Source organism: Tamandua tetradactyla, chromosome 9, assembly GCF_023851605.1.
Source record: "Tamandua tetradactyla isolate mTamTet1 chromosome 9, mTamTet1.pri, whole genome shotgun sequence".
Taxonomy (NCBI): Eukaryota; Metazoa; Chordata; class Mammalia; order Pilosa; family Myrmecophagidae; genus Tamandua; species Tamandua tetradactyla.
The window spans coordinates 36,145,551-36,172,195 of record NC_135335.1 but is presented as its reverse complement, the minus strand read 5'-3'; the positions used below and the strand labels follow the sequence as shown (position 1 = coordinate 36,172,195).

Here is a 26,645-nt window from a genome sequence, read left to right as displayed (position 1 = left end):
TCTCATCTGGAAGTGCACATGGCGAACACAGCGTCATCTGCTAGTTTTCTCTCCTGGCTTCCAGTTTCATGAAGCTCCCCGGGAGACATTTTCTTTCTTCATCTCCAAAGGTCGCTGGTTCGTGGACTCTCTGCTTTGTGGTGCTGCAACATCCTCTGCTCTCTCTGAATCTCCTTCATTCTTCAAAATGTTTCCTCTTTTATAGGAATCCAGAAACTTATCAAGACCCACTGGGATGGGTGGAGACATGTCGTCACCCAACCCAATTCAAACATACAATGCTGAATAGGGATTAGAAGAAACAGCCACCTTTACAAAATGGGATTAGGATTAAACGTGGCTTTTTTAGGGTACATACATCATTTCAAACCAGCACAGATGTAAAATTTTAAAATGTTTTTGCATAAGGAAGAACAAAGGAATGTCAATACTGCAGGGCGTTGAAAACAGACGGTGATTAATATTTTAAAACTTTAACTTAAGTGTGAGACTGAAGCAAAAAATGTTTATTTGGTACAAAATTTATATTTTGACTAGTGCATTTCCTAATATAACTTATGTGGACACCTTAATTGAACACCACAGTACATGGAACCTTGAGCAGGGCATGAGATTTTGTAGGTTTGTCCAGAGTGATGCCCTGATAAATCCCAGAGTAATTTGAATGGTAAAATAAAATAAGATTTAAAAGAATTTGCAAATTCCCCTTGGGGGAATGGTGAGAATGGGGGAATATTCAACTTCCCCAAGTGGAGAATTCTTGATATTCTCACAAGCAGTGGGGACAACCAAAGCAATAGGCTGAGCCCCCAATCTTGGAATTTGTTCATATGAAACTTAACCCTGCAAAGGATAAGCTAAGCCTACTTAAAATTAGGCCTAAGAGTCACCCCCAAGAGAACCTCTTTTGTTGCTCAATGTGGCCTCTCTCTCTCTCTCTTAGGCAACATGACAAACAAACTCACTGCCCTCCCCCTCTACTTGGGACATGACTCCCAGGGGTGTCGACCTTCCTGGCAATATGGGACAGAAACCCTAGAATGAGCTGGGACTCAGCATCAAGGGATTGAGAAAACCTTCTCGACCAGAAAGGGGAAGAGAGAAATGAGACAAAATAAAGTACCAATGGCTGAGATATTACAAAGAGTTGAGAGGTTATCCTGGAGGTTATTCTTATGCATTATATAGACATCACCTTTTTAGTTAAGGTGTAATGGAGAGGCTGGAGGGAGCTGCCTGAAAATGTGGACCTGTATTCCAGTAGCCATGTTCCTTGAAGATGATTGCATTATGATATAGTTTTTGCAATGTGACTGTGTGATTGTGAAAATCTTGTGTCTGATGCTCCTTTATCTACCTTATCGACAGATGAGTAAAACATATGGATTAAAAATAAATAAATAATAGGGAGAACAAATGTCAACATAAATTTAGTAGATTGAAATGCTAGTGATCAATTAAAGGGAGGGGTAAGGGGTATGGTATGTATGAATTTTTTTCTGTTTTCTTTTAGTTTCTTTTTCTGAATTGATCCAAACATTCTAAGAAATGATCATGATGATGAATATACAACTATGATGATATTGTGAGTTACTGATTATATATCAAGAATGGAATGATCACATGGTAATAATGTCTGTGTTTGTAGGTTATGTTTAATAAGTAAATAAATTCTGTTGTAATATTATCTGGCTGCCCTGAGTTTATCCTTGGTTTGAAAGCAGAGGAAGGAGAAAGAACTGGTAGCAAGAGCTTGCAATGTCAACTATTTGGCACAAATGACCTGAATATACTTAGGTGCCTGTTTTTTTAAAATAGGCATTAACTTACCGACACCTAAATTAAAGATTTACTTGCATTCTTTTCTTCTGTACTTGGCATATTCTTACTTTCCAAAATCTCTTTCTTATTCTTATTTTCATTGAACTTTCTTATTACATCCACGAATCTCTTATCTCTAAAGATATGTGAAGTGTTTGGGTTTTTTGGTTTGTTTTGTTTTAGTTTTCTTCTAGTTCCTGCATTGTTTCCTCCAATTTCTTCTTTTCTGTTTTGTTATGGTCTCAAACTGTCTGGTGGTCTTTGGCTAGATATTCAAACTTAAAAGCAAGGAATGAAAAAGCTGATTAGAAGGTCTACAGGCATAAGCAGTCTTGTCAACAGGTGATGGGCATCACTAGCATGGAGTAATAAGAGTAATAAGGAAACCATATGTCTTTCTCAGTTGGAACCCCCTCCCCAACCCCCAAATCTAGAGCGTGTGAAAGTGAGAGAAAGAGAATTAACGTTTTTTCTCTTGAGTTGTTTTCCCCAGGTAGGAATCCTCCAAACTTCTGCCTGGGGAGCTATGAGCCACCTTTCTACAACTAAGCAGGGAGGCTTCCTCCTAACTTTTCTCTTTGGTAAAATATTCCACCCCACTCTTATCTGGCGCCTCTGACCAGAGCTTCCCCAATTCATTCTTCTCTACCTTAAGCTGGGACAGGTAAAAGGATTTGAAGAACTGCTCCTATTCAAGCTTTCAATCAATACTCCAACTTTCAGCCCCACTCCACACCTTTCCCGGTGTCTCCAGTGATTGAACTTTTCCAGGACTTTGCGGCATACAATTATTTAAGCAAGGCTCTCTCACTTCTCCCACCTCCTCACAGGCTCAGATTTCAGCTTCCTTTGGTCTATTACCACTCCTCTGTCTACTTCCTGGCTTCCAAAATCATTTACTTCTCCTCTGCTGACCTCTCCCGTCCTGTTCTTTATCGTTGTGGGCTTATTTTATTCCTTTATTACCATTTTTAGTAGGTTTCAGAGAGGGCAAAAATTAACACATGTATTCAAAGTGTTAAATTACAAAGTGTTTTAATTCAATGTGTTTAAATGATTACACGGTCACTCAAGTTTCTTCTAGAACTCTGATTCTGTGACTATGCTGTTTTAACTGCCTTGAACGCATTAACAGGAATAGGGAGGGCATCTTACTTATTTTGGAGTATTAGTAACAAGAATAAACAACAGAAAAATCGTATTTGTACCTGGCATTGTGTTGTGCTTTTCCACATTATCTCATTCTAGCTGATGCTCAAAGACATTAATTTGCCCAGTCATCCAGCTAGAATTAAACATCCAGCATGGGTTTTTAAGCCTAAGCTCTTAGTGTGTTCCAAAAATCAAGTCCCAGATTCCACAGTACAGATAAACTCTGAAAGATCTTTTTTTTCCCATTTTCAGTGACTGCTTTTTTTTTAAATGAACAACAAACATTCTTGATATGATTACAATCAATGGCTCACAACATCATCACATAGTTATGTACTCATCATCATTTTTTTGAACATCTGCATCTCTCCAGCAAAAGAAAATGGAAAAAAGAAAAAACTCATACATACCATACCCCTTACCTCTCCCTCTCACTAACCACTAATATTTCAATCTACTCAATTCATTTTAACCTTTGTTCCCCCATTATTTGTTTATTTCTTATCCAAATTCTTTACTCATCTGTCCATATCATGGATAAAAGGAGCATTAGATGCAAGGTTTTCACAATCACACAGTTACATTGTGAAAGCTGTATCATTATACAATCATCTTCAAGAAACATGGCTTCTGGAACACAGCTCTACAGTTTTAGGCACTTCCCTCTAGCCACTCTAAAACACCATAAACTAAAAAGAGGATAACTATATAATGCTTAAGAATAATCTCCAGGATAACCTCTCGACTCTAAAATCTCTCAGCCACTGACACTTTATTCTGTCTCACTTCTCTCTTCCCCATTTTGGTTGAAATTTTCTCAATCCCTTGATGCCATGTTGCCAGGGAGGTTTACACCCCCAGGAGTCATGTCCCACGTAGAGGAGGAAAAGGCAGTGAGTTTGCTTGCTGGGTCAGCTGAGAGAGAGAGAGGCCACATCTGAGTAACAAAAGAGATTCTCTGGGGGTGACTCTTAAGACTTATTTTAAGTAGGCTTAGCCTATCATTTGTTGGGATAAGTTTCATAGAGGTAAACCCCAAAATTAAGGGCTCAACCTATTGCTTTGGTTGTCCACACTGCTTGTGAGAATATCAGGAATTCTCCAAATGGGGAAGGTGAATAATTCTGAAAGAGCTTATTTAACTCTCAGATTACTTAGGGGGAATCACACTGACTATATACACTCTTACTCATGTACAGTTCTTTGCAAATTGTCTGCAGATGCCCAAAGATCCTATGCAGACCCTGCATGGGGAAATTCTAAACTCATTAATTTAAGTGGCATCAATACATTCCTAAAATCACCTCCAATTAACCGTTGCAACTTTTTGGAAAATCAATCTATCTCTCGTTCTCCCCCCTCTCCCCCTACCTCTCTTCCTCCCTATACTCCCGACAACTCCAGCATGGATTTATCACTTCCTCAAAAAAATCTTCTCTCTCCAGAGATTAAGACAAGATTAATTATCAAACCAAGTACAAGTGAATATAAACCAAAGGCCATGTACAACTCAAAGCTACTTAATGCTTAAGAGAAATGTAAAAAATCTGTTTCACTGTTCTTGAAGTAAATATTCAGGCAAAAGTAGCCCTATTAATGCTATATACTTTATAATTTTATTTGAAGTATATTTCAGTTAATATTTTATTAGTTAACTAAGTCACCTCCAAGTAAATATTCTAACAGATATTAAAAGTATCTTAATGATAAATCAGAAGATTACAAAATAGATTGGAAATAAAGAGAATGAGAAGTGGTAGTAATGAACTAAACCAAGAATAAATTAAATTATATATATTTAAAGACGTCAATAGACATTCTGATCACAGCACAAAGACTGTGTCTTCTTGCTCATGATTATTTAATTGCATAAGGAATCTTTACTATTCCAAACGCCAAGACTGTCCAGTTTTGAAATCTTTCTACTAAAACATTTCTAGTATTACCTATCACAAAATTCCAGGCACCTGGAATTAGGCATTGTCCTAAGAATTAACAAAATTAGCACAGAAAGTTTCCAAAGAAAGAAACTCCCCCACTAAATGGTAAATATTTAAGATAAAATATCAGATTGCTATACATAATTGCCTCAAGTTTTAGGTTAAAAATGCTTCAGTTTAAGTCCATAACCTCACCAACAAGGCTTGAACAGGGTACACTTTATATATATATAAATGATAGGGATAGGAAGTTTCTTAGAACATTAGGAAATATTAATTGGTGGTGAAGGGAAATGCATTTTAGAAAGACTATTTCCAAACACGTATTTTAAACTCGGCCCCTAAATTAAATATTTGAGACCTGAAGAAAGGTTTTCACATAAAACAGTAGTATCAAAATGTTTCATTACCATTTACATTAGTCAGGGTTCTATACAGAAACGAGCCAACAGCATATATATACATATATGTAAATATTATGAGATTTATTTACAAGAATTATCTCAAGTCTGAATTTCATAGAGTTGGCTGCAAGTTGGGAACTCTAATGAACGTTTCAATTAATTCCCCAGAAGAAGACGGCTGGTTGAGACAGAGATAAAAATTCTTTTTGACTGCTGAAATCATCACTTGTCCCTTTTAGGCCTGCAACTGACTGGATGACCAGACTTCTTTCTATGCTGAAGGCAATCTCCTTTGTTGACTGTAGATACAATCAGCTACAAATGCAATCAACTGACTGATGATTTAAAGCCATGAAATACCCTCACAGTAACAATCAGGCCAGTGCTTGTTAGACTAAATTGGACACCATAACCTAGCCAAATTGACATAAGAACTTTAACCCTCCATCTTACAGAAAAAAAAAAAAACAGGAATGGAAATTAGTGTTTCTACTTAAGTCAACAAAAGTTTAGAAAAGACAATTCTTTAAAAGGGTATCTCTGAACACTATGAAAACAGAAGGCAAAGAACACAGAGAGGAAAATGAAATTAAGACTTAATTTCTGCCTTCAATAATTTCATAATTTAGTTAAAGAGACAATTCAGGGATTTGGTAAGATTAGTTATATATGGTCTATAAGAAGGAACTGGAACTACTATAGGTCATTCCCAGAAAGTTAACAAATGTGCATCATACCTGGGGGTTATGTTCTAAGGTAATGATAGAATGGAGACAAAAATACCCTAAAAAAATCTCTTTAGTCTCCCATTCCACTTATTTCCATTCCTCTTTATTTAGCTTAGATGGTCTGTATTTAGGGTATTTACTCCATCTCTCCCTCCGTTTCTTCCTCTTTAAAATAAGGATCATAATGTATCTATATAAGTAGGTTGTTGAGAAGATTAAATGAGTTAAAGTTAGAGAACCTAGCAGGTAGTATTCAGTCAATAAAGGTAAGCTATTATGATTAGGGATCATATTTTTTAATTTTATCTTTAGACAAAAGTATCATACTTAACTGTAAGACTATAACTATAAGACCTGTGGGAATTGAGAACGACTGAGGGAATAGATTCACTTACTTCAGCTGCAATTAAAACCTCTCAAAAGGGGCAGGCCACAGTGGTTCAGCAGGCAGAGTTCTCGTCTACCATGCCGAAGGCCTGGGTTTGATTGCCGGTGCCTGCCCATGCAAAAAAAAAAAAACAAACTCTCATAAGAATGTTAGTGCTCAGTGTGAGGAATGGTGGCTAAAATAGCTTTAAAAACACGGTTCCCTCCTTTGGCAGAGCAAAAACCCACATTCTGTGCTTAAAATGTAATTTCATTGTATTCATTCCTCCTTTAAGTACATTCCTTCCTTCTCTAGCCTTGGTCCATCTGATAGACTGGTGATCAAGGCATACCAACTTTTCAAGAGCATCCCAAGTTTCCTTTAGGGAATATGTGTATTTCATTTTGTTTTGAATTTCAATTGGTCACACCTCATTGGGGAAAAAAAAAAAAAACCCATACATAAGTTTCTACTAAATATAAAGAGGTGCTCAAGTACATAAAAACCTAAATCATTTCATCCAAACTAGGAAACAATATGTCTACTTTGGAAAAGGCTTAGGCTACAATTTCCCAACCAATCCAAAAGGGCACTCTGATGCACTGCAAGGTGGTGTGCATGTGTCAATATTTTGAGTTTCCTCATCCTCTTTCTCAATTTCTGACTATGAACTGGTAACTTCATCAGGTGACTGACACATGATGAAATATACTACTCTATCCTTCTAAAAGTTGACAAGCAGGGGTTGCCCAAGTTTAGGAAACTCTAGCTTTTTAAAATTGTAACTTATAATACAAAATAAAAATCAGCCATTTCAAAATCAATTATGTTTAAGCAATTAATTCCACAGTAAAAGATGTGATGAGTTGATTTTATTTCTAACTCTCACAAGTGAGTTTCCCACTTTAAATCACTTCATCTAAAACTTTAAAATTTCTTTTATATACATGGAAGGAATTTTAAACATTTTTATTATGAAATATAACATATATACAAAAAAGCAACAAATCAAAGAACCTTTTAACAAGTAGTTATAGAAGATTTCAGAGTTTTGGTAACTGTTTCACAATTTTAGATTCTTCCTTCTAGCTGCTCCACGGCACTGGAGACTGAAAGAAATATCAATATAATGCTTCAGTAGTAATACTCGTTTGTTAAATCCTATATTCTCTGTTATAACTCCTCCTTCTCCTTTGATCCTTCTCCCAGTCTTCAGGAGTATTTGTGCTATGCCCATTCTAATTTTTTCACATTGGAAAGGGGTGTCCCTGGTGGGAAGGTTTAAGAATTCCATATTTTTAATCCAGTCCCTCAAGGGATTTAGCCAGTACTTTTTAATTATCTGCTCAACATACTATGGGATGTATCTTACTATGGGATACATAATACTATTACATTAAGCACTTATTTCCATTCTGGGCACCATGTGTTTGGGTTGTTTAAATGAGCTATCTAGGTTGAGTTAAGATTATGTGCAACAGAAAATTTACGTTTTGAAGAAAATAAACCTCTCTTCCTTTGGACTCATACAATAGGTGAAGTTCTAAAATACAGACAATATCATCCTTTACCCTGTATTCTGATTTACCTTAGTTCCAACTACATCAGCTTCATTCTCACTTCTAACGGAAGGAAGCCTGATTTTTGGCTTCTTTAGCAGTTAGTGTATATAGCAATGCGGCTTTCAGAGCTGCAGAACTCCCAACTCTGAGTCTTAGGTGGCACAGGTACCAAAAATTCCAGGGAAATACCATGTTCTAGATAACACAGCACAACATCTCAAAATCTAGAAATAACATTTGCAGCTCTGGACTAAATGTGACTGCTTTGAGTTTACAATATAGGCCCCGATTTTCTTATAGGTATTTTCTAAGAGAGACCATACGATATTCTGAACATCTTTTTTGTTTGTTTGTTTTACACAGGCAGGCAGCGGTAATCGAACCCAGGTCTTCGGCATGGTAGGTGAGAACTCTGCCTGCTGAGCCACTGTGGCCCACCCTGAATATCTTTTTAACCCATTTTTGTTTTCAATCCCAAATCAGTCGTTACCTGGTCACTTGGGCAGCAACTGCTAATTTTAAAATGAACAGACCCATTTACAAAGTACACTACTATCACAAGTACCAGACATATAACACACACAAAAAAACATTGTTTAGGGATGATCGTTCTGATGGCCAGGTAACAAGGGGGTAAAAAATGTCTCTTCGCAAAGATGTTGCCAAAAGCAAAGAAGGACCACCCTGCCCCTCCCAAAACCGAAGCCAAAGCAAAGGCTTTGAAAGTCAAGAAGGCAGTACTGAAAGGCATCCACAGCCACAAAAAAAAAGATCCACACTTCACCCACATTCCGCCAGCCCAAGAAACTGTCTCAGAATATATCCTCAGAACAACGCTCCCAGGAGAAACAAGCTTGACCACTATGCCATCATCAAGTTCCCCCAACCACTGAATCGGCCATGAAGAAGACTACAGAAAAAAACACACTTGTGTCCACTGTGGATGTCAAGGCCAACAAGCACAACAAGCACACATCAGGAGTGATGGAGAAAAGAAGGCATATGTTCAACTGGCTCCTGACTATGATGTTTTGGATATTGTCAACACAATTGGGATCATCTAAACTGAGCCCAGCTGGCAAATTTTAAATATAAGTTTTTGGATCACAAAAAAAAAAAAAGCTAGGAAGAGGAACAAAAGTCACTCAGATGTCATCCTGCTAAATTTATTAAACATTTACTTAACCTTGTACAGCTAATTTCTGTCCACATGAAAGGTATGAATTTTAGTGGCAAATCTTGCATAGTCAACAAGTGGTTAAAAAAAATAGTGTCAGCTTTCCTCATAAAGAAGCACAAAATATAAATGAATCCACCATTCTGCACACTGGCACCAACTCTTTAGGAAGACACTAGAATTTTTCCTAAAGATAGGAAGTATTTGCCACACTTACATCTTGCCAAAACAATTTCAAGAAGTAATCATGTGATTCAGCCATCTCTCCTACTTTCTTCTGGAACTGATTGATGGCTTTCATAGAGAAAGACTGTCTCATCTTTAGTAATATCTCCAAAGCTAATCACCTCGCTCGCTTGAACACATATAAGAAATAAAGTACCTTTCAAATTGATAGTATCATTTGTATTTCAGAAACTACTTTTAATCAATTTTTTAAGCATAACTTTCTTAAAACAAGAATATGCAGAGATATTTTCCCCTTGAGTTAGACCATTAACCAACTGAAGTTCTAAATTATACCTAGCTATTTTGCCATGGGGAGAAAAAACACATGAAAATGTAGCCTATATAATTATATATGAAATTATAAATGCCTTCAGGAAAAAAACTATATGCACCTTGGTGCTCTCTCATCCAGTACAGCACACAAAATTAGGTGCTCATAGATTTGCTGAATTAAACACTAATGGAGAAAAGATACATTACAATATTTATCCTAACGCTTTTTCATGGACGCTGGATCATTTATCACATAAAAACAGTGACATATAATCTAAAGAATCAGAATGCCTCATGTACTGCAGTACGGCATAGAATTGAGAGGAAAAATATAAGGAGCATCATTCATCCAACAATTCTGAAGCATCCACATTCATCTGTTAGCTGTTTTGAAGAATATAAAGTTCAAAAAAGACATGGCCCTTGACTTCCAGAAGTTTTTGAAATAAAACCACCATTTACCAAAGTTACTATGTACTGGGCACTGCTAAGAACTTTCAGGAAGACAAGCAAACCTACAACAAAATGTGAAAACTTTTTTTTTTTGGTAACACCTTAAAAAAACTACTGTTAAGAACTGAAATCATGGAAAGGACACTTCTAGATTAAATTAAGGAAAGGATGGACAATAAAGGATGATTTTATTGTAATATCTGAGTCTGAAGAGGTATTTCAACAAATGGATACATCTGTTGTACCGTTAAAATTGATAGTATCATTTGTATTTCAGAAACAGATGGATACAGAGGTAAAACAAAAGTCAAAGCGCATCAAGTAAATGAGAGCAGAAGAAAACACTAAAAAAAATAGGCCTGATCATGAAGGATACAGACATTTTTGCTTATTACACAACTTTATTCTCCTTTTGTGTTTTAATCTTTATATTTAATGTCTTTACAAACACACCCATTATAAGCAGCAACCCCTCAATCACCCTTGGTACTCAATAAATCCTTTACCCTGCTTTATTTTTTTCTATAGCACTTAAAATGTATCTATAGACATATGAAAAAAAATGGAATATAGACTATAAGCTTTGTATCAATGTTAAATTCTTGAACTTGATAACTGTACTTAAAGTGGTTAATATAGTGAATATCCTTGTTTTTAGGAAAAATTTATATATAAATTAGAGGGGTCTTCATCTTTGCTTTACCTGTCCTTTTCCTCTTCTACCCTTGCTCAAATAACTGTATTTTTCTCCATCCTTATAATCCCATATAGATGTCATATGCACATATACATACATACACAGGTCTTTTGCAGTAACTTGTATTTCCCTATCTACTAATTTAAAAAAACAATAAACTGATTATAGAAGACATGCTCATTGAGAGGGGAGAAATGGAAAAATATACCCCCCCGAAGAAAAAAAACCTAAAATGACCAAAGTTGACCCTCACTAATATTTGTGGGCATATATATCCAGTCTTTTCTATGCACAGATACAAACGTGTAAATGTTTCTTCATAAAAACAGGATATTACTGTACACATTTTAGTATCCTGCTTTTTTCTCTTAATATCTTTTATCAACCAGGATTAACTGAAATCATCTTGCACTGATCAACTAAATACATTTTATTAAAGGATATGAGGATAGCCTGCCATCTAGTTCATCCCATATCCAGGAGGAAGTATAAATAAAGAAAGAAAAAAAGAGAGGGAGTAATTTGATTACAACATATAACAGTGACAGAGTATTCTCTTTAAAAAATTATTTTAAATAGTAAAATTTACATAAGAACTTTGCTTATGTAAATTTTGAACTTTGCTATCTGAATACGTAGGTTTTTTTCCTTGTTGCCTTAATTTTAAATTGGTTTATGAAACTCACTGCGCAAACTCTGGTTTTATGAGTCTATGGATACTTTATTAAATATGCTTAAGTTTAAGCTAAGATATCCACTGTTGGTAGTTCTAAGTATATTGCTTTTCTTAAATAAAACCATATGTAAAAAAAAAGTAAAATTTACATCAAATATAAGATCATTTATAAAAGGATATGAAGATATAAAGAAGGTAACCACAACAGCAATTAATGAAAACAATGTTATTCTTTTCAAAAAAGATGAGTCACTGATTGTGTAACTAATTATATTCTTGAAGAATGCTATATATAAAAAAATCATAATAGAGAAAAAGTCCATCAGACCCAAATATAGTCAACTTCTAAGCTTCTAATACTGCCCTTGAGATCTAATTAGCATTAAGTAAAAGAGCCTAGGGCCCATTCTGAATTGTCAGACAGCTAGATAATACTAGTCATAAAGGTCATAATCTCCACCCTCACAATCACACTCTAATTCCAGTCCAAACTAAGGTCAAGAGGGGTAGAAGAGAATCATTTAACCCCTCATTCTGATTAAAACTCTCTTCCATGCATAAAACCTATAAAGGCAGAAGGAAATAGCCAGCATGGCAAAAGGAGCTGTGAGCCAATGATTTAGCAAGCCAGTAAAGCAGGCAAATGTCTCAAGAAGCCAGAAATGAGAACCCAAAGCACTCGACATAATGCTCAATAGAGAACAAAGCATAAGCAAGGTAACTCCTTCAACAGACATTCTAAGCATGAGTTCAGTAAGTACATTCTCTTTTTTTCGCATGCGTGGTGGGAATAAGAAGGAACTAAATCCACAGGTTTAATTAACCTCTGAATCTACTCCTTCAATTAATGTGTGTTGTATAAGCAAGACAAGGTTTTAAAAACTATAGATACATAAACAAGAGTAAAGCAGTACTGCACCTTTAAGAAGCTTAAGTCTAGCCAGAAACATAAGACATCTATACAAAAAATGAACATATATCATTTAGCACCTTACAAATATTTAACAAAGTGGTTGCAATCAGGGGCCAGCCAATGTGCTAAGCTGTGTAGTCAAAGGGGACTGAAATAGTCCTCCAGAAGAGGAGAGAGGCAAACAAATACTTTAATGCACATCACGATAAATGCATATAAATTCTTCTTTGCACGGTATCAAAAGAATTCACTGAATCACACAAGATTGGACCCTTGGTCTCCATGAAATGGAAACTTTTTTCACAAGCATCAATAAAGGAATTAAAAATACTGAATAGGAAACATTAATGTGCATTTATAATGCAATGGGATGTTCACAAATGCATAAGACCCTAAGAAAAACAAATGCAAAGATTTTATGGAGGGGTTCAAGGAAGGAAACAGAGTAGGAATGAGAAAAATTATCAGGAAATAATTTTTTGGAAGATGCAGCTTGAAATGGCTCTTAAAAGAGGAACAGATAGAACATGGTTAAATACACCACAAAGTTGAAATCGCTGGTAAATATGAGACTCATTATGACACCTCCCACAGGAAAATGGTTAAGAAAAGTGAAATCAGCCAGCACAACAAGAATACTTGCTCCTTCTGTGGTATAACCTAAACGAAAAGACTGTGAAGAGCTAAACTGTGGCTCCTGCCTACATCACCTCTGCAGTCATAGTAAAGTCTGCCATCAGGAGTCCAAAAGAATTGAAAGATCAGTAGAAGCACCACAACTTGAAACATCTCTAGCCTATAACAAATGGGTTAATTTATGTTGTTGTTGTTTTTAAAAAAAGAGGAACACATAAAAGTGAAGAAACTGTGTGCCACGCCCCAGATGATAAAGTCCTTGAAGGCAGGAAATTGCCTTATTCACGCTGCACCAAAAATAGGAACCTGAGTCTACCTACTAGATGCTAAAAAAAAAAAAAAAGCCTGCTGAATTCCAATATAGTCTGAAGAAGACACATTAACAAAGCATGGAGGCAAGCACTGCATATTTAGTCTGGTAGGCAACAGAAACCCTTGGAAGATGTGAACAAGGAAGTAAGGCAAGCACATTTATACCTGAATATTCTTGTAGTATCAGAGTACAGGATACATAAGAACGCATTTCCCTTTATGAAAGAAAGCTAAGTAGCGGAGGAACAAAGAGAAAGGCAAAATTACCCTGCAAAGCATAAATTCTCCTAATCTTTGAATTTTGTGGAATATGAATGTATCACCTATTCAAAAAATAAATAAAATTTAATTTTTTTTAATCTGCTCTGTAAGAAAAAGAAGTTCACTCTTCAGAGGACTTACAGTAGTCCAGGCAATTAACCTGAACTTATATTGGAGGCAGTAAAAGCAGCTAAAAGCAATTTAAAAACATACTCGTCGATGCAATCTGACAAGTGAATGAAAATATAGAGTGAAGTAAGGGCCCAACACTGAATAGAGTTAACTTCTTATATTAACTTAATTAAATGCTTTTGTATTATAAAAGCATTATATTCAGACAATTTGGAAGGTCTAAAAAGGAAATTCTCTGTACTTCTACCATGTAATAACCACCTGTTATATGTGCATGTATTTTCTTCCAGTCTTCTTTTTGTAAGTGTGGGGTTGTTGTTGTTTTTTAACTGCTTTACTGAGATTAATTAACATGCGATACAATTCACTCCTTTAAAGTGTACAGTTCAATGGTTTTTAGTGTATTTGTAGAGTTGTGCATTCATCTCCACAAATAATTTTAGAGCATTTTCACCATCCCCTCAAAAAACAATCCCTATTCCCAGCCATTACCCACTCCACCTCACCCCACCCCCAACCCATGGCAACCACTAATTTACTGTCTCTATGGGTTTGCCAATTCAGGACATTTTATATAAACTGAATCATTTAATATGTAGTCCCTTGTTACTGGCTTCTTTTACTTAGCATGTCTTCAAGGTCCAGCCATGTTGTGGCACATCTCAGGTACATCATTTTGTTTTACAAGCTGAATAATATTCCACTGTATTAAGTTTGTCTTTTCAATACAACTAAAATTTTTCCAGATATATTGTGTTCAGCATCTTTCACACTATAATTGCCTTATATATGTTACTTCTAGTGAAAAACAATGTTCCATCAAGTAGTTGTACACACAGTTTACTTTAATCATTTTATTGTTGTTGGACATTTGAACTGTTTCCAGTTTTTTTTCCTACTGCAAATAAACTTTTTGAAATACAAGTGGGAGCTCCTTTCTTAATGAGCTATCTGGATCCAGAGAAATGCCTCTCCCAGAAGCCGAGCTTCCTAATGAGAAGTGCTATAGAGGGCAAGAGTTATGTTCTTCCAGGGAAAAATCAAAATTTCATCTACCCCAAATCTTGATAAAGGATAAACGTTAAAAGCTACCTAAGGTTGAAAAGGGTGCCTCCCAAATGCCAGATTAATAATGAAAACTCGTAACTATTAAAACATTCCATCAGAAATCTAGGGGGAAGAAAAAAAGGGGAACATTTGGCCAAGTGTGACAGCTAGTATGTTGAAACTTCAAAGAAATCAGACTGTTTTTACTTTCCATAGCAAGTCAGAGGAAAATCAAGAGAGAACATTCTGACTAAAACAGTAAAGATGCGGTTACTCTTGCTGCTGGATGAAATTGAGTTAAATCCCAACAGGTGAACAGAAGAGGAAGATGACACATATAACCCTCAAGGGTTCTCAGAAGCAATTAAACATACTGAGTTCTCCATAAACATTGTTTGTCATTGCAGCCTGCCCTCCATTCATTAACCAAAAATGTAAACAAACTAAGTCACAAAGGTTTTAAAATTCAGAGCTAGTTATAGGATTGTTAATCCTTACCCCTTAGAAATAGATCTAAAAATAAAACTACTTGCTACATGTTCCTCCAAACGGTTGGTACAATGATTGGAATGTGATGCCAATTAATAAACTTTGAGAGTGATTTGCCAAAAAGATTTCAGATAGCCTGGACCAAAACCAGTAATAATAAAGAAACAGTATCACTTGACATTTTTCTTGGTGACACTAAGATTCTAGGAGTAATTTTAGAAGGAAAACAAACATCTTTAACACTAAAATCAATGAGAACTACCAAAGAAATTCTGGGAGAAAGAGGGAACAGAATGACTCAAACATAAAATTAAAGATAAAAACGTTTAAATATATTTAAGGAATTTGTATTCACAACTTGAAAACAAGAATAAAATACCCAGTTATTACTATCACGAGGATTATAGGTAAGGTAGCTGTTCTAGTTTGCTAACTGCTGGAATGCAATATACCAGAAACGGAATGGCTTTTAACAAGGGGAATTTAATAAGTTGCAAGTTTACAGTTCTAAGGCCTAGAAAATGTCCCAATTAAAACAAGTCTATAGAAATGTCCAATCAAAGGCATCCAGGGAAAGATACCTTGGTTCAAGAAGGCCGATGAAGTTCAGGCTCTCTCTCTCAAGTGAGATGGCACATGGCGAACACAGTCAGGGCTTCTCTCTCAGCTGGAAGGGCACATGGTGAACACGGCGAATACGGTGTCATCTGCTAGCTTTGTCTCCTGGCTTCCTGTTTCATGAAGCTCCCCGGGAGGCGTTTTCCTTCTTCATCTCCAAAGGTCGCTGGCTGGTGGACTCTCTGCTTCGTGGTGCTGCAGCATTCTCTGCTCTCTCTGAGTCTCTCTCAATCTCCAAAATATTTCCTCTTTTATAGGACTCCAGTAAACCAATCAAGACCCACTCAAATGGGTGGAGACATGTCATCCCCTAATCCAGTTAAACAACCATTCTTGACTAAATCACATCAACCAGGGAGATGATCTCATTACAGTTTCAAATATACAGTATTGAATAGGGATTATTCTACCTTTATGAAATGGGATTTATATTAAAACATGGCTTTTCTTAGGGGGCATATATCCTTTCAAACCAGCACATTCCACCCTCTGGCCCCTAAAAAAAGACATGTTTTTCCCAAATACAAAATACATTAATTTCATAACAATATTAGAAACCTTAAACCTTTCAGTAGCAATACAATGAAGTACAAAATTAGAGACAGTATAAAATGTCATCAAGTCAGTTACAGGCATGGTCTGTCCTAAGGCAAAATTTTCTCCATTTGCTTTGGACCTTTGAAAACTCATCCACAAGTTATTTGCTGCCAACATACAAAGAAGGAACATTCACAGGATACACAGACACATTTCCATAGGGAGGAAGGAACACAGGGGTCACCGGACCCGTACAGTTTCGAAAACCTGCAGGGCAAAGTCCATTAGTTTTCAAAGTCTGAGACTCATTTATCCTCAGGGCTTCAGAAAGTGGCAGTCCCACCCTTTCCAAATGCCTACGCCTGCCTATCTCTGAATGCAACCTTGGGGGATATTGGGGAGAACACCTTTCTCTCGGCTCCACCCTCTCCAAGCATTGGGGCCGCACCCGGGCTCTCTGCCATCTCCGGGGCACACGCTCAGCCCCTCCATGTGGTGGCAGCCAGGCTCTCCCCCAACCCCAAGAAACGTGCTTCACTCTCTCCAAGGCCTGAGGCGGCATGACTCTTCCACTGCAACGAGGTGGAAGGCCCATTCTCTGCCCTTGGGGCAAACTCACCCTCTCCACGGGCTTGGGTGGGTCCACTCTCCTGGCCCGAGGCTTCCTGACTTCAGACCTCAGCCCCCACGGTTTTGCCTCTGAAGTTATTTTTCCTCCAATGTGTCCCTTCTCTGAACCCCTCAGTCCAGACTGGCAGCAGCTCTGTTTATACAGGTCCCACAGCACTCTCGTTGGCTTTCTATGCAGTAGCCTTGGATCATGCCCATCAGACATAAGGAGTTTCCACAAATCTTTCCTGGATAACTCCATGTCCGATCCTGACTTTCTCTGAAATGGCTGACTGTTTCCACATCTGGTCAAATCCTCACATGGAGCACTATTCTCTGGGGTCTCCATTTCTGGAGGCCCAGCATTTTCCAGGACCTCAATTTCTAGTTTCTTTTTACTCAAGAGTTCAGTTCTCAGCTTATCTCTTTCCTTTCGCATTTCACTATAAGCTGCAAGGAGAAACCAGACTGCACTTTCGACATTTAATTTGGAGATCTCTTCTGCTAAATATCCAAGTTCATGGCTTTTAAAATCTGCCTTCCAGCCAATACCATTAGTCAACTTTGCCAGATTATCTGCCATTTTAAAACAAGGATCACCTTCCTTCCAGTTTTCAATAACATGTGCCTCATTTCTTTCTAAAACCTCATCAGAGGTATCTTTAGAGTCCACATTTCTACCAACAGTCTCTCCAAAGCATTCTAGGCCTTCTCTATCAAGCTTTTCACAACTCTTCCAGAATCTTCCCCATATCCATTTAAAAAACCGTTCCAACATGTTTGGTATTTGCAAACTGCAGCAGCAGCACCCCACTCTCCGGTACCAAAATCTGTTCTAGTTTGCTAACTGCTGGAATGCAATATACCAGAAACGGAATGGCTTTTAACAAGGGGAATTTAATAAGTTGCAAGTTTACAGTTCTAAGGCCTAGAAAATGTCCCAATTAAAACAAGTCTATAGAAATGTCCAATCAAAGGCATCCAGGGAAAGATACCTTGGTTCAAGAAGGCCGATGAAGTTCAGGCTCTCTCTCTCAAGTGAGATGGCACATGGCGAACACAGTCAGGGCTTCTCTCTCAGCTGGAAGGGCACATGGTGAACACGGCGAATACGGTGTCATCTGCTAGCTTTGTCTCCTGGCTTCCTGTTTCATGAAGCTCCCCGGGAGGCGTTTTCCTTCTTCATCTCCAAAGGTCGCTGGCTGGTGGACTCTCTGCTTCGTGGTGCTGCAGCATTCTCTGCTCTCTCTGAGTCTCTCTCAATCTCCAAAATATTTCCTCTTTTATAGGACTCCAGTAAACCAATCAAGACCCACTCAAATGGGTGGAGACATGTCATCCCCTAATCCAGTTAAACAACCATTCTTGACTAAATCACATCAACCAGGGAGATGATCTCATTACAGTTTCAAATATACAGTATTGAATAGGGATTATTCTACCTTTATGAAATGGGATTTATATTAAAACATGGCTTTTCTTAGGGGGCATATATCCTTTCAAACCAGCACAGTAGCGTAGCCATATACAAGGGGTACCAACTGAACTGTGACACAAATAGCTAGTATTACATTTTTTTAACCCAGATGAGCAACGAGGAATTCTTACCTATCCATAGGCACATACACTCACGGCATGCACGAGCACACGGCGCCCATACGCATGCATACACACTCACACAGAGTAAATTATGACTTAAATCCTGAACGAAGCCAATGTTCCTTGACTTTCCAATTAATTTCGTCAAGGTAAGCAATTTTCCAACTACGGTTATTTGTTTTGAAGAAATTACTTCCATGATCTAAAAGCTTTTCAAGTCAAAGCTCAGTACACCATCCCTCTTCCCCCACTCCACTGTTACATTAGTCTACCACCTTTCAAAGGCAATATTTAAAATTCTCATCTGCAAGTCAACGTTAAGGCATGTTGCTTGGCAAACAAGCTCCTCCCAAGAATAGTATTATTGTGTAGGGCCTATTATGTCTCTAACATGCAAATAAAAGTATTCCCTTGTGTAATATTTTCCTATTTTTAGGCTACAGGTCACTAGCAATGTTTTATCTGAAATTAAAATATAGACTCATACATCTACTAACTGGACACTTGAAACAGTAAATGAAGCTATTACTTTTATTTCCTATTTCATAAGTAATCTAGAGCTTCTAGAAAAGTCAAATTTAACATACAAGAAGTATGAAGTCATTTTTTTAATCTTCAGAGCAAACCACCTACATTGGACTTCACAAATGGCATGTTTTAAACTAAAAGCAACAAGGTTCACAGCAATTCTAAGGTACCGGATGTGTAACCATTCTCTATTTCATCTTCTAGATACTTTTTGTCATAAATGACAGGCTTAATCAGCTTTTCACTTAAGTTTTCTTTCTGCTAAATTAAATCCCATAAAATACCCTCAAATATTTCATTCCAGCCTTCTACTTTGAAGACGAAAAGTTTTCCAACTATGGACAAGAGCTTAAGATTACTACGATTTATAATCACAAACGCCACACACCGAATAGATACATTTTCAGAACAGAAACAGTAATAGGTTTGTACTCCCAACTATCCATTGTTCAACTGGGTCAAATGTTTCTGTTGCATTTTAAACAGCTTAGCCCTTGACATGATAAGGGTGACAGCCAGCCAAAGACTTAATGTTCTTCAGTGGTATATAATCACAATCCTTTAAGAAAGATGTGGGAACTACCAGCTGAAGTCTGTTAATATGTTAATAGCAACTTTAGCATAAGAATTAATCACAATAACACAACTATTTTAGGAAAATTATGTTCATAGAGCTTCAGATTTTATATGAGAATTGGAACCAGGATACGAGAAGTGGAACCCGAAGACCCATTTTACAACGTAAAACACATCTATTAAGCTAAAAATAGTCATTTGCATTCTACACTTTTTTGGATGTTATATATAATCTGCCAATTTCTGTATGACTGGAAACATTGTTTATGTTGTGAAACAGCCACTTAAACCTGAGAATTAACAGTGTGTGCGACATTTAAAAATTCACTTTTTTGTGTGTCACGTTAATGAGCAAGCATTAACGTGAGAAAAATGTTTTGCAAAATTCCCTAGGAATATGAGCGCAGTCCATTCACCGTTGCATAAATGCAAAACATTTTATCTAAACCATTTATCAAAAATGCTCTTAACTGGGTTAAACAAAGTAAATCTTTTCAAAAATTACTGTTAGTTTCAAAATCATGAAGGGAGGGGAGAGAAACGAGTTTTCGGTAAGAACAACGAAACAACACCACCAATTTAGAAGAATCCAAATTAAATCAATTAATTGACCGCTACCTCCAATAAAGAAAAACCCTTCCCAATCTAGCAACTTTTCTTTTGGATTCTCAACTCTCACCATTTCTCCCGGCAGACTATTTGCTCCTCCCTAAACTCATCCCAACTCCGGCAGCTTCTATGCCTTTATATCTCAGCTTAGAAAATGCCTTTCCCCTCCTCCTACCTGGTGAGGACTTACTCATCAATCCTTCAAAACTCCGGGCAAAAGTCCCCTGAAGTGTACAAGCTTCCTTAGCTCCCCCAGGCAGAACTAGGTGTTCCAAGTTTCCATAGCATTCGGAAAGCCAAACCTCATCACAAGGCTTTCTTCTCTCGTCTTGGGAGCGCAACGAAAAGGAGACTTCCTCCCTCAGTCATTAGAGTCAAGGCAGGCAGAAATGCTATGTGAATGTGCAAGGAATTCCTTCTCTACTTAGACTGCGTGACCCCCTGGAACCAGATCGCATCTCAAGGAGACAAACGAGATCCTATCATTCTTCCCACCAGAGAACGAATACCAGAGGGCACACCCAGAGTCCTGGAAAAAGAACAATGAATGAACACAGAGCCGCCTCGTCTCTCACGACGTCCAAACTCCTCTTGGTCTCCGGGCATCGACTAGCTCTGCAGATTCTCTGCAGTTACAGAAGTGAACCATCCTGGCGGCTCTTCCTTGGCACAGAAGATAGCCCTGGTTCTCCCTTCCAAAGCATCCCGGGACCAATCCTCAGTCTAAGCATCCCAAACCTTTCATTAATAACCCACAGAGTCCTGAAACCAAGGCGAGGCCCTTCTGTCTTTGTGGTGAGGCACTGACCCATTTCCTTTTCTCTTCCCGGATTCCTTTCGTCTTCCCTAAGAGGGTGTTACTTAGTGATGAACCCGGAGAGAAGGCGAAAGCATAGTCCCCAACTCCGCCGCCAGATATAAAAGAAACAAGTCTGTCCTAATGACAACGATACGGCGAAGCTCTGGGTGGATTTTCCCACGGCCAAAACATGAGGAATGTGCACTGGGCACGTAGGTGGCACTGAAACGTTTCCCCGACACACAACGAAATCTGAGTGGGGATGTGGGAACTCGGGTCGCCGGCCATGACACCGGGCCCCCCACCCGCCCAGCGCCACCCGGGGTGACAGCGGCCTGGCCCGGGCCCTCAGCCCGGCAGCTGCCGGGTCGCTCAGTCAGCGCCGCCCCCGCCCGGCTCCAGGGAAACCCGGCCTCGCTCCCCCGGCGTCCAGGGCCGGGCCAGGCCCGGCCGCCTACCTGAGGGAGACGGGGCGCCCGGGTGTCCCGACGTCCAGCGGCGGCGTCTCGTCCGCTCCTCCTCCCCGCGGTGGGTGAGGGAGCGGGAGGCGGTCACATTCGGCGCGTCCCCAGCCCGGGGGACGGGGCCCCGGGCAGACCCCGCATCGTCCCACTCACGCTCCGCGCCTCAGGGCACACGCCCCAAAGCCCGGCCAAGGGCCGGAGGAGAGCAGAAGGGAAGACGTCCCGCTTTACGCTCGCTCTCGTTTCACTCCCGCCATCTAAAATGGCGGCCACAGTGCCCGCGATGAAGAGACTCTCGGACAGCCCCGGCAAGCGAGCCTTCCGCTCGGTACTCTTCCTCCCGACCTGCGGGGCCTCCGACTCTGCTGCGGCTCCAGCCGCCTGAAGGCCCCACTTAGAGCTTGGCTCCGGCATCGATCGCTGGGCCTGATCTCAAGGCCCGCCCCCTGGGGAAGGGGCGTGGCCTCGAGCTCCCGACTGCTGCAGCCGCCATTTTGGAACCGAGCAGGTTGCCAGGGGAGCGAGGAGCTTTCGAGTGTAGCTCCCGGGGAGAGCCCCAAGGCCTGGATGGGGAGAGAAAGCGGCCTGGCCGAGAATTGCGTGCTTGTCAGCATGTTGAGTCTCAGAGATGACCACATGTACACGTGCAGAGAGGACAGTATCCAGCTATGGTGCCTCCTCTCAACAGTCTCACATCCGATGCCGAATCATGGCTCCGCCACTTACCAGTTGCCTGGGAAAATTCCTAAACCTTTCTGAGCCGCAGTTACCTCAGTTGTAAATGAGGTTCATCCCCACCTCCACCAACTCCCATCAGACTGGCAAAAAGTTAAAGGACTGATATCCAGTTTGGTCCTAGGTATATGCACACCTGTCACGTATCCTCATACAGCAGTGGCAGGAGTGAATAGGGAGGGCAATTTGGGATTATTATTAACATTTTAAATGTAAGCGCCCATGCTCCCGGCAGTTCCATTTATAGGCACTCGTTCTAGAGAAATACGTTCACACTCGCGCAAAATGGTATGTGCAGAGATGTTTATTGCCATATTGTTTGGATTAGAGAAACAATAGAAAAATGTAGATTAAATAGGAAACTGGTTAAATGATGCCACACCCACAGTGTGGAATATCCCAACTGTTTAAAACAATACACTAAATCTATATACTGATAAAAGCAAACAAAAACCCTCCAAGATATGAAGTAAAACAAAAAAAAAAAGGCTTTTATGCAAGCACATGCATACAAAGCTACATGTTACATTCATTCTTTTAACTATTTATTGACAGCCTGTTACATACCACACATAGCGTTTAGGTATTAGGAAATCAACAATAATCAAAATCCCTGTCTCCTAGTAATGGGAAGAAAAAATGTGTAAATTCAGGTAGGAATATGTGCACTACAAGGAAAAATGAAGGAAGGTAAGGAGTTAAGGGCAGTGTGCTGGTTTGAAATGTTGTATGTACCCTAGAAGAGACATGTCTTAATCCTAATCCCATTTTGTGAAGGCAGCTGTGTCTTCTAATCCCTATTCAATTTTGTATGTATGAAACTGTAATTAGATAATCTCCCTGGAAATGTGATTTAATCAAGAGTGGTTGTTAAACTGGATTAGGTTAAGGCGTATCTCCACACATTTGGGTGGGTCTTGATTAGTTTCTGGAGTCCTATAAAAAAGGAAACATTTTGGAGAATGAGAGAGATTTTTGAGAGAGCAGAGAATGACATACCCACCAGAAGCAGAGAGTTTACCAACCAGCTATCTTTGGAGGTGAAGAAGTAAATGCCTCCTGGGGAGCTTCATGAAGCAGGAAGCCAGGAGAAAAAGCTAGCAGATGACACCATGTTCGCCATGTGCCCTTCCAGATGAGAGAGAAACTCTGATTGTGTTCACCATGTGCCTTCTCACTTGAGAGAGAAACCGTGAACTTCATCAGACTTCTTGAACCAAGGTATCTTTCCCTGGATGCCTTTGATTGGACATTTCTATAGGCTTACTTTAACTGGAACATTATCTCAGCCTTAGAACTGTAAACTAGCAACTTATTAAATTCCCCTTTTTAAAAGCCGTTCTGTTTCTGGTATATTGCTTTCCGTAGCTAGCAAATCAGGATAGGCAGGAACATGTGATCCTGCATGAAAATAAAAGCCAGGGGAAAACTGAGGCATGGAATGTGGAGAGAACCCTGAATGGGGTATTTTTTTTCCAATAAGAGTGATAACAATAACTCTTACCTCATAGAATTAAATAAGATTGTGTTGTGTGGAGAGCATTTAGCACACCGCCAGACGGTTGAGACTTCAGTAACATGTAGCCAGCCTGCCTGAGTTCAAATCCGAACACTGCCACTTCCTGATCTGGGACTCGGGGAAGTCACTTAAACCTCTCAGTTTCTCAGTATCCTCATCTGTAACAAAAATGTGATAGTTTTTAAAAGTTGTAAGAATTTAGTGAATTTAAGGTGTAAAGCACTTAGAATAGTGCCTGGCCTGTAGTAGTAACATTAAATACAGTTAACTATAATTAAAGCTATCACTTATCATCACCACCATTGTCATCAGCATCAGCATCATCGGGTGAGGCAGAGTGACAGGGTCACACTTGGCTCATTCCCAGGTCATGCCTTCCTTTAATTTCCTCCAGATGGTATTTTCCAAGCATTTTGCAGCTTAGAAAGCTCAAGAAGACTATGCCTTATTCAGACCTCACAGCTGATCTGGAAAGATGGCTACACCTTCGTTTTTTAGATGAGGGACTAGAGACTCAAAATGTTCAATGACTCAAGCCAGGTCACCCAGTGCAGAATCAGGGAGCTTATTCTGACTGCCAGACCAGCCCTTCCCACCATCCCTGATTTGAAAGCCTGTGGAAGAGATAGAGTTGAATCAGACTTTCCCCCAGCTGTCAGGGAGCTCCCAACCCCTATCATGGGGAGGAAAATGACTCCAGGGCCTCCCCATCCTTTGTGTTAACTCCCCTCACCCTTGTCAGTTCAGCAAACAGCTGATGTTCACCTTTTCTCCCGCTGCCTGCAGGTTGATAAAGGTCATTTCAGCAAAAGCTTCTATGGCCTGAAAAATTGGGAGGCTCCATGTATTCTGTTCTCCTCTTCAGAGATCCCAAAGCATCTGGTAACAGGGATTGCAAACTCAAGTGCCTGCAGGTACTAGGCAGATGAGATGAATGAGTAAAGTGGACATGGGGTGGGGAGCTATGGCCCTTTGGAAATGTAGGTCCCATCTAAAGCAGGCAGCTACCACTCAGCCACCACAATGGTTACCAGAGAGGGCTGCAACCCAGTGGTGGTGGCTCTTAGGGTTTTGTCTTTTTTTTTTTTAGTCAAAAATCAGACTTTTATTTTTTTATTCATTCTATAAATATTTATTGAGCACTGAATTATGTACAGAGTACTATCCTAGGTGCTTGGACACATCATTAAACAAAACAGACAGCAGTACCTGCCCTGAAGGAACACACATTCTAGAAAGAGGAGATATTAAAAAATAATAAAAATCATAATAAATAAGTAAAATATGTAATTTGTGAATAAATGCTTTGGGAAAAAATAAAGCTGGGTGAAGGGGACTGGGAGGGGGCAGGTTACAAAATGAAAGAGGGTGGCCTCACTGAGAGGTGACATTTGAGCAAAGACTCAGAGTGAGCCATGGAGATGTCTGGGGGAAGGGCACTTCAGGCAGAGAGAATAGTTAGTGCTTGTCCGAGGAGCAGCAAGGAGGCCAGTGTGGCTGGGGTGGATCTAGTGAAGAGTGAGAGGTAGAAGATGAGGTCAGAAGGCCAGGACGAAAGATGGTACAGGGTCTTGTAGACTTTTGGAAGAACTCCCTTGTTTTGAAAAGCTTTGGCTTTTACTCTGAGCAATATGAGAGTCATGGGACGCAGCTTTTTAAGTTAAAACACCTGTGTGTGGCTGCTGTACTGAGATCAGACTTAAGAAATCAAGAGTGGAAGTGGGGAAAACAGGAAGTATCAGAAAGTCCAGGCGAGAGGTAGTCACGGTGGCTCAGACCAGTAGAGGTGGTGGAGATGGTGAGAAGTGGTTGGATGCTTGGCTACATTTTGAAGGTTGAGCCAATGATGGTTGATTCTCCAATGGCTTAGAAGTGGATGGGGTGGGAAGAGAGAGGAAGGAGGGGTGAGAGAAACAGAGAAGTCATGGGTGACCGTAAAGTTATATGTTAAAACAAACAAACGAACAAAATACACTGTGAGGGCCTAGGGAGAAGATTCAGCTCTTGGGCCATCACTTCCCAATCTCTGCCCTAAAGACTCATGAGATTTAAAATTAAAATAAAGTCCTTAGCCTTTTTATGGAGCCATGAAAAAGCCAGTGGACGCTGCCATGTTCACGAGGTACCTTCCCAGTTGAGAGAGAAACCTTGAACATCATCGGCCTTCTTGAAACAAGGAACTGAAGTGAAAAAAATTGATGCAATAAACATTCCTTGCACACAGCTTTCAATGTCATTTTTTAACCATTTATACGATGAAGACATTGTATGAGACAATGGGCATGTTATTAAATGTTCAGATTCTTTTCGTGATTCCTTTCTCATTTCCGATGAGTTATGAAGTTTTGCTAGTGAAAGACTGAGAAAAATATGAGGTGTTCAGCCAACTAAATAGAGAAGAGTTCCTGCTTGTCTTTTTAAACATTTTTGCCTTGGCAGAACCCTTTGTCGATATGAAGATGCACTTAATCCATATCTGAAAGCTGCAAAGACTTATCTATAAGGATATGGTGAGTATTCAAAAGCATCTTCAAACCAAGGAAATACAAATTACTTCTTCTGTCTTTAAAGTTACAGCATGTGATTCTGCTGGTACGTGCTACCCCTCAACAAAGAGTCATGAGGGGTTTGTTACCCCTCAACAAAGAGACATTTTCATACTTTATTGTGGATCTTATGAAGTGTCATGTTCATGTTTTCCCCCATGGTGTGGGGGAAATGCCTTAACAGTGCTTTCAGAATATCCATATCTACTATTTTATTTTTTTAACCTATCAGTTTTTA

General features: G+C 39.2%; 1 protein-coding gene and 1 pseudogene across 5 annotated transcripts in view; one reads left to right on the top strand and one right to left on the bottom strand.

Annotated features, from left to right (window-relative positions):
- The window catches only part of RAF1 (Raf-1 proto-oncogene, serine/threonine kinase), a 113,676-nt gene extending 91,964 nt beyond the window's left edge, over positions 1-21,712 (bottom strand). For 4 of the 5 annotated variants that reach the window (XM_077116494.1, XM_077116496.1, XM_077116497.1 and 1 more), the window contains exon 1: positions 21,602-21,712. The gene's annotated coding sequence lies outside the window, so the exon portion shown is untranslated. The remainder of the gene's footprint in view (positions 1-21,601) is intronic. The other variant, XM_077116495.1, reaches the window with a different exon arrangement.
- Positions 21,713-22,174: 462 nt separating this feature from the next.
- LOC143645658 (cilia- and flagella-associated protein 300-like) lies at positions 22,175-26,588 on the top strand (annotated as a pseudogene).
- Positions 26,589-26,645: the final 57 nt, after the last annotated feature.